The sequence below is a fragment of the Ovis aries genome, chromosome 17 (genome assembly GCF_016772045.2).
Source record: "Ovis aries strain OAR_USU_Benz2616 breed Rambouillet chromosome 17, ARS-UI_Ramb_v3.0, whole genome shotgun sequence".
Classification (NCBI taxonomy): Eukaryota; Metazoa; Chordata; class Mammalia; order Artiodactyla; family Bovidae; genus Ovis; species Ovis aries.
The window spans coordinates 38,581,850-38,591,362 of record NC_056070.1 but is presented as its reverse complement, the minus strand read 5'-3'; the positions used below and the strand labels follow the sequence as shown (position 1 = coordinate 38,591,362).

General features: G+C 39.1%; 1 pseudogene; it reads right to left on the bottom strand.

Annotated features, from left to right (window-relative positions):
• Positions 1 to 2,958: 2,958 nt before the first annotated feature.
• Positions 2,959 to 3,562, bottom strand: LOC101110792 (histone chaperone ASF1B-like; annotated as a pseudogene).
• Positions 3,563 to 9,513: the final 5,951 nt, after the last annotated feature.

Here is a 9,513-nt window from a genome sequence, read left to right as displayed (position 1 = left end):
GGAGCAAGTGTCTTTTAATTTCATGGCTGCAACCACCATCCACAGTGATTTTGGATCCCAGAAAAATAAAGTCAGCCACTGTTTCCACTATTTCCCGATCTAATTGCCATGAAGTAATGGAACCAATGCCATCATCTTAGATTTCTGAATGATGAGCTTTAAACCAACATTTTCACTCTCCTCTTTCACTCTTTCAAGAGGCTCTTTAGTTCCTCTTCACTTTCTGCCATAAGGATGGTGTCATCTGCATATCTGAGGTTATTGATATTTCTCCCAGCAATCTTGATTCCAGCTTGTGCTTCCTCCAGCCCAGCGTTTCTAATGATGTCCTCTGAATATAAGTTAAATAAGCAGGGTGACAGTATACAACCTTGACATACTCCTTTTCCAATTTGGAACTAGTCTGTTGTTTCATGTGCAGTTCTAACTGTTGCTTCCTGACCTGTATACAGGTTTCTCAAGAGGCAGGTCAGGTGGTCCGGCATTCCCATCTTTTTAAGAATTTGCCAGTGTATTTTGATCCACACAGTCAAAGGCTTTGGCATAGTCAATAAAGCAGAAATAGATGTTTTTCTGGAACTCTCTTGCTTTTTCGATGATCCAGCAGATGTTGGAAATAGATTTAAATAGAGAAAAATATTTAAGGGGCTAGATCTGATAGAGTTTCTCATGAACTATGGATGGAGGTTTGTGACATTGTATAGGAGACAGGGAGCAAGATCATCCCCAAGAAAAATAAATGCAAAAAAGCAAAACGGCTGTCTGAGGAGACCTTAGAAATAGCTGTGAGAAGAAGAGAAGCAAAAAGTAAAGGAGAAGAGGAAAGATGCACCCTATTGGAATCCAGAGTTCCAAAGAATAGCAAGGAGAGATAAGAAAGCCTTCCTCAGTGATCAATGCAAGAAATAGAGGAAAACAGTAGAATGGGAAAGACTAGAGATCTCTTCAAGAAAATTAGTGACACCAAGGGAACATTTCATGCAAAGATGGGCTCAATAAAGGACAGAAATGGTATGGACCTAACAGAAGCAGAAGATATAAAGACGTGGCAAGAATACACAGAACTGTACAAAAAGATTTTCACAACCCAGATAATCATGATGGTGTGATCACTCCCACTCACCTAGAGCTGGACATCCTGGAACGTGAAGTCAGGTAGGCCTTAGGAAGCATCACTACGAACAAAGCTAGTGGAGGTAATGGAATTCCAGTTGAGCTCTTTCAAATCCTAAAAGATGATGCTGTGAAAGTCCTGCACTCAATACATCAGCAAATTTGGAAAACTTAGCAGTGGCCACAGGACTGGGAAATGTCAGTTTTCATTCCAATCCCAAAGAAAGGTAATTCCAAAGAATGCTCAAACTACTGCACAATTGCACTCATCTCACATGCTAGTAAAGTAATGCTCAAAATTCTCCAAGCCAGGCTTCAGCAATACATGAACTGTTAACTTCCAGATGTTCAAGCTGGTTTTAGAAAAAGCAGAGGAACCAGAGATCAAATTGCCAACATCCACTGGATTATCAAAAAAGCAAGAGTACTAGAAAAACATCTATTTCTGCTACATGCTGTAGAATCAAGGAAAATTCGTAAAAATAAGAGTTGCAGGAATACCAGTGCTCAGAATGATGGTCCACTATTAAGTAGGTTTATTCTAGTTAGTCTCACAGATAAAGTGAGCCTTGAAGAGATGAGAGAGTCTACCAAACAACTGTTTGGGGAAAGAAAATTCCAGGCAAATAAAACTGCTCTGAGAAAAGATTCTTAGGAGGAGGGCATTGCAACCCACTACAGTATTCTTTTTTTTTTTTTTTTTAAGCAGAAAAGAGTTTAGTTTAAGTGCTTTTTATTTTTAGATCAACCAACATTTTATTGGAGAAGGAAATGGCAACCCACTTCAGTATTTTTGCCTGGAAAATCCCATGGACTGTAGCCTACCAGGCTCCTCAGTCAAAGAGTCAGACATGACTGAGTGACTCACTTTCACTTTCAAACATTTAATATAAAAACCTTTTAATATACAAAGTGCAGTCACAACAATATCCACATAGCAGTGAGGGGATGGGCCTGAGGGTGGGGAGCATGGCAGGGGAGAAAGGTCCCTATTACTTCCCTGGTCTGCACTGTGACCTGAGAACAAGAGGTTTTGGCAGAGATCAGATCAAGGCAGCCAAAAGCGGAGAGGTCCTGAAACCGATATTGAGACAAACTAATAACAGCAGGTCCCTTCAAAATGCCATTGTCTCTAAGGAGCAGCCTCCAGGGAAAGCCAGATCCAGTTGGGAGGTGAGAGGAAGATGGTTGTGACTCAAAGGAGAATCAACCATCTTTTCTTAGTATCCTACTGATCACCTTTATGGGAGTAGAGTTTTCCAGAGTGCTACTGAATTGAAAAGACCTAAAAATCATCCTAGTAAAAGGACAAGAAAGTGTGTCTGAGTCCATCTTCTACCAAGACTCCTGGCCTGGGACTCCAGAAAGCTGAGTGGATCTGCTCAGATGGTTGGGAAGGGAAGTGAATGTCAGAACCTTTGGCCCAACAGGGTCAGAGCCTTGCCAGGTATTAACCAAGAAAGCCTCAACACAGAGTGGTCTATTAGAAGAGTTTTGGGTTAATGGCACTCCCTGGATGATGGTGACACAATGGTCCACAGATGGGGTTTATAGTGTATGTGGAAGACAGAAAGGACACAAGACAGAAAGAATTAAGGGCTGAGTACTTGCTTCTTTCAGGCCTGGGCAGTAGAGGGAAGATTATCCTCTGGGCCAAGGCTAGAAGAGACCAGAAGCCCCTTTCTTCCTGGGGTCCAGGTTTTGACTGCTCTGGATAGCTCATGGCCCCAAAGTCCTCCACATGGCCTCCCCGAGACTCTCCAGGAGGCCTGGCTGTCCCTCCAGATGTGCCAGGAGACTGGTTGTAGTCCCAACTGGGCCAAGGTACGGCCTGGAGTCCAACAGTTAGATGAAGTCAATAGAGTTCTGATGGAGGAGGCCCATTTTGCAGCCAGGGAGACCCAAGCCCTTGATACCAGTGCAGCTGAGGGGGAGACAGCAGCCCAGGGCAGGGTCCTGGTTCTCTATGGCTTCCAACCTGTTGGTGGTGTTGTCCCAGTTGATGTGGAAGCAATTCACCCGGGGATTTGAGGCCAAGATGTTCCACTGGAGCTGAGAGAAGTCTGACTTCAGGGGCGGGTTCTCACACAGCTAGCTGCTGAGGTACCCATTGTCGAGGTTGTCGCTGACTCGGATGAACTTCTGTCTGTGGTCGCTGCAGGTAATGAGGACCATGGTCACTCCCAGGGCATCCGTCTCGAGGATGAGGGATGAATTGGGGGCATCCACCTGAAAGATGAACATGTGTTTCCCTGCCGGGACAGGGCCGACCAGCAGAGTCTAGGATTTGATCAAACTCACTCTCATCTGAGCCAATATAAACGATCTTCCACTCCAGGTAGTCTGCTAGGGCCTCATTGCACTCGAAGCTGATCTCGAACCAGAAAGCTCTGTGGAAAAGGCTCGGATTTTCCCATACCACCATGCTCAATACTGACACCTTAGCCATCGCCTCATAGGGTTGCTGCTGAGGCCAGAGCTGGGGCAGAGCTGGCAACTGGGTCTTGTCAGATCAGCAGAGTAGCTTTGTCCAAGTCAGCTCCCACCTTCTCTGACTGCGATCTGAAGTTCCACTCCAGTATTCTCTGGAGAATCCCATGGACAGAGGAGACCGGCAGCTATTGTCCATAGAGTTGCAAAGAATAGCACGAGTGAAGTGGCTTAGCACACAGGCACATGCCTGGTGTACTTGAGGAACCATGAAAGAGATAATGTGACTGGAGCAGAAAACAAAGAGAGAAAAGATGACAATAAAGGTTTGAGGACATAGTAACAAATCTTGTGGGTCAAGAGAGGATTTTTTTAATGGAAAAAAAAAAAAGGTTTATGTGCTTATAAAAATGCTCTGTAAAGAGGAAAATAAAACGATGCAAGAAAGGGTTGCCTTTATTTTTTTTTAATACTTCTGCCCTTGATGAGATAAGAGAAGATGTGACTCCTTCCTTAATAGAGGCACACCTAGAACTTTCACTGGGACAGTAGAGACAGCAGAGTAAATGAGCAGGATGCAAGTTGTTAAAAGTGATGGTCTCTCAAGTACAAATACTATTCTGATATTTTCTGGATTCCTCATAAATAGGAAGCATGGTTATCCAATTTGAATGAGATTGAAAGAAGAGATCTGGAGTGGAGTGAGGAGAAGGCATGGGATAGTCTAGGGGAATAGAAACGTGAATTGTCTGGGTTATGACATAAGATTTTGAAGCAGCACTAATAACCCACTTGACCTTAGTGTGGCTGTGGGTATAAAGTGAGATCAAGCTTCATGTCTGTAGGTAATTTATTAGGCATATTCAGCTGTTAATGAGTTGGATACAAGCATGATGACTGATGTCAGAAAGTCACAAAGAAGTGAAAGAGGAAAATGGAGATTTAACATTTCTGCAAAGACAGGATTTTCATGAGGAATTAGGAACTTTACTTCATATAAGGAATATTAGGATCCACAAATGGTCATCTTAAGAAAATGCTTCTTTAGCTTTACCAAGCACCACAAACCCATGAACACATGTTAAAACACAGATTATAGACTCACAAACTTGGAGTTCTAGATTCAGCAGGTTTGATGAAGATCCCCAAAACTTGCATTCCTAGCAGTTTTCCAATTGGTACTTATACTATTGTTCCAGTAATCACACTTAGAGATCTATTTTTTTTTTTAAAGATAGTCTTAAGGATATGTAATCTCTTGATTTTCACTTATCTTTTGTTCTCATTCTTTGAGATCATTTATTTCTATCTCATGTATTTATTAATTGGTTCATTTAACATGGTTGACTCTTGTTCAAGAGTCATGTAGAGGTTAGAGGAAATGACCCTCCTCACAGTTGAAAATCTGTGTGTATAACTTATAGTCAGCCCTTCATATATGCAATCCCTCTGCATCTGTGATACCACATACATGTATACAAACCACTACAGATTGTGTAGTACTGTAGCATTTATGATTTTGAAAAATCACATATCAGTGGACCCATGCAGTTCAAACCTATGTTATTTTACAGTCAACTGTATATTCATTTATATATTAATATATTATATATATAAATGTTAATCTGCTTTAAATTCACCATAAGTTTTCTAAAGATTTAAAATGGAAACATAACTTATACTGTTATGGTTATGAAAAAGTAGAATAAATATAATCCCTTCTTTATCATTTTTACTAGTATGTCCTGGCTAGAGCTTTGGTTAGTAGACAAGATCTTATCATTTTTAAATTAATTTTTCATTGATATGTAATAATTATAGTTTAAAATGATTTATTAGGCTTATATTACTCTTTCAGTTTAAATCTGTAAATGGGTTTTAGCATATTTTCCAAACAAAAAACTCTTCAATGTAAACCAACACAAAGTGAACAACTTTTTTTTATCCATGGACTTTTATTCTCCTTTAGCACTTAGAGAAAAAAGGAAAATCTATATTGGATCATAAATAGCATTGTAAGCAAACCTATATTGCTCTGGAAAATGTGTGGTCACTTTTAAATTACTATCAGTACAAGCAAATACACCAGAAGGCTGTCTCTGAAGCAACATGCCAAATCTAGCAATAGAATGATTTTCCCTTTGAAGGGAGAAGACAGGTCTCCAGAAGGAACATTTGGTGAAGAATCTGTCAACTGCCTTTATTACCTTCTGAACTACCTCTAACTTACAGGTATTCCCAGTTTTGTACTGCAGATAATTTGAGCTCCATCTGTGGTTGATGAATATTTTTCAGTATGCTGTTACAAATTATGGCTTTAGGCACTGTTGCACCTTCTCCCTGCAAATTCAACTACATAAATTGCTTTGTTTCTTGAGTCTGAACACATTTCCATAGTGGGAATGCAGTGAGAGAAATAGGAATCATTATTTTTCTGTTGTAATTTGTTGGATAGATTACTTCCAAAAGAAGGCTGGTTTAAATTTTATGCTGAAATTATTAACTCTGTGATTATTAATTCTTAAATATGAAATTCAATTAATAGTTGGCAAGATGGAATAGTAGAAAGACCCTGAGCTCATTCTCTCTTATAAGCATATCAAATTTACAATTATTTGGAAAACAGCCATCAATGAAGAAAGACCAGATCTACTAGAAAAGATCCTTCAGAACTAAAGTTATTAAAAAATAAATCACAATAAGATGGGTAGGAGGGACATAGTTGCAATATAGTCAAGTCCAATACGTTCAAGTGGACTGCCCACAAAGAGGAGAACAATTATACTACAGAGGTTCACCCAAAGGAGTGAGAGGTCCAAGACACATGTGGGTTCTGTAGCATGGGAATACTGCAACAGGAAGATGAATCCCTGGAGCTTTTGGTTGCAAAATCCACTGGGCTTACTTTGGGGAGTTCCAGAGTATGAGAGGAAATAGTGATGTCACTCTTGAGTGACACTCACAAAATCACATATGCTCTGGCTTCAGAGCTCAGGAAGAAGCCATAATTTGCTAGATGCTTAGATCAGACAAACCTGCTGATGCTTAAGATTCTCCTGGAGAGGCAGGAAGTGACTGCAGCTTACCTTGGGGACACAGACACTAGTGGAAGCCATTTAGGGGAGCTCCTTCTACCTTGTGGACACTGGTGATGCAAGTGTTATTTTGGAATACTTCCTCTAATGTATTAACTCAGGACTCAGTCTAGCCCTGTCCAGTGGTCTGTAGTCACCATTGCTGGGATGCCTCAGGCCAAGCAACTAATTGTCTCACCTTCTAGCCATCAAGATGCCTTAAGACCCCCTTCAAGAAACCCCAGGCCAACATTATCAGGAAGAAACACCATTTACCAATGATCCAACATCAGTTCTAGGACCCCTGTGCCTTTTAACCAGACCCCAAGAGCCCTGGGGTCTCCTGGACTAGTCTCTACACACCAGTAACCCATCACTAGCCCTTGGGTCCTTGGCATTCTGTAATCTGCTAGTTTGTGACCTCATGTTGACAACTAGCCACTGACAATCTTCACATAAGGCAGGACCTAGCAACCAACTGGACCAGTGGTCAACTAATTCTACCAGGCTGCCCACATAGTTATCCCACCAACCAGAAAAACCACACAACTCTTACAGAAGTAACTCTAGAGCGTACAGCTCTGGGGACAAGAAGAATGTGTGCTGCCAGGATGTATAGAATACATCTAAGAAAATGCATTTCTCCAAGGCTTGGAATTTTAACCAACCTACCAAGTAGATAAAAATAAATATAGCAAATCAGGAAAAATAAGGTGCCAGAGGAATATATTCCCCAAAAAGGAACAAAATAAAACAACAGAAGGAGGATTAAGTGAAGTGGATATAGGCAGACAACCCAAGAAAGAGTTCAGGATAGTGACTGCAAAAATAATCGAAGAAGTAGGAAGAAGAATAGATGCACAGAGTGAAAAGCTGGAAGTTTTTAACAAAGAGACAGTATAAAGAATAACCAAAAAGATATGAAGAATGTCCATCAGCAGATAAATGGATAAGAAAGCTGTGGTACATATACACAATGGAGTATTACTCAGCCATTAAAAAGAATACATTTGAATCAGTTATAATGAGGTGGATAAAACTGGAGCCGATTATACAGAGTGAAGTAAGCCAGAAAGAAAAACACCAATACAGTATATTAACACATATATATGGAATTTAGAAAGATGGTAATGATAACCCTGTATGTGAAACAGCAAAAGAGACACAGATGTTTAGAACAGACTTTTGTACTCTGTGGGAGAGAGAGAGGGTGGGATGATTTGGGAGAATGGTATTGAAACATGTATACGATCATGTAAGAAATGAATTGCCAGTCTATGTTCGATACAGGATACAGAATGCTTGGGGCTGGTGCATGGGGATGATCCAGAGAGATGATATGGGGTGGGAGGTGGGAGGGGGGTTCAGGATTGGGAACTCATGTACACCTGTGGTGGATTCATGTCAATGTATGGCAAAACCAATACAGTATTGTAAAGAAAAATAAAGTAAAAATAAAAATTTTAAAAAATAATAAAAAAAGAAATGAAAAACATCTAGAAAGAATAAAAGCAGGCTAAATGATACAAAGGAACAGATAAATGAGCTGAAAAACAGAGCACTGGAAATCACTGAGGCTGAACAGAAGAAAAGAAAGAGAAAAAGAAAAAAGGAGGACTGCTTAAGAGACCTCTGAAATAGCATCAGAAGAGAATGTAGACCAACAGAATGTATACAATTATACCATATATAGACAGAAGGAGAATATAGAGAGAAAGAGGCTGAGAGCATAGTTGAAGACATAATAGCTGAAAATCTTCTTTACCTGGAAAAGGAAATAGATATCCAAGTCCAAGAAGTACAGATAATCCAGTTTAGAATCAACCCAAAGAGAACTGGAGCAAGAGACATTATAACTAAAATGGCAAAAATTAAAGATAGAGAATATTAAAAGTAGCAAAGGAAAAGCAAAAAGTAGCATACAAAGGAATTCCCATAAGGCTGATTTTTCAGCAGAAACCATAGAAACTAAAAGGAGTAAGATGATATATTTAAAATGTAAAACAGAAAACCCTACAACCAAGACTAAACTACCAAACAAGGCTCTCATTCAGATTTAAAAGACAGATTAAAAGCTTATGAGCAAAAACTAAGAGAGTTCAACACTACCAACCCAGCTTCATAAGAAATGTAAAAGGAACTTCTCCACTTGGGAAAAAAAAAAAAGGTCACAACTAGTAAAATTACAATGATTAAATGAAAAAGTTTATTGGTAAAGGCAAATATACAGTAAAGGTATAAATGACATTTACAAAGTATTAAGTCATTTATGTACAAAGCTGATAGAATGGTCAAAAATAAAAATAGTAAAATCATCAATATCCTCTATAAGTAATGTAATAGTAGAACTCCTAGTCACAGAAATCAGAGAAAAAAAGAAATGAAAAGAGTCCAAAATTGAAAGTAAGAAGTAAAATTGTTTGCAGATAACATGATACAATATATAGAAAATCTTAAAGATACCACCAAAAAACTACAGAGAAATCTGTTCACTTCTATACACTAAGAAATAGAATTTAAGGAAACAATTTCATTTACAATTGCATCAAAAAGAATAAAATACCCATTAATGAAACTACATAAGGAGGTAAAAGAACTGTACTCAGAAAAATTTAAGATGTCAGTGAAAGAAACTGAAGATGACACACACAGTTGGAAAGATGCACCATGTTCATGTGTTAGAACAATTAATACTGTTAAAACAATCCAAGGGAATCTACAGATTCAATGTGAGCTATATCAAAATACCAATAGTGTTTCTTGCAGAACTAGAACAAATGATTTTAAAATTTATATGGAAAGCACAAGAGACCCTGAAGAGCCAAAACTATCATGAGAAAAAACTAAGCTGGAAAAATCATACTCCTTGACTTCAAACTATACTACAAAACTACAG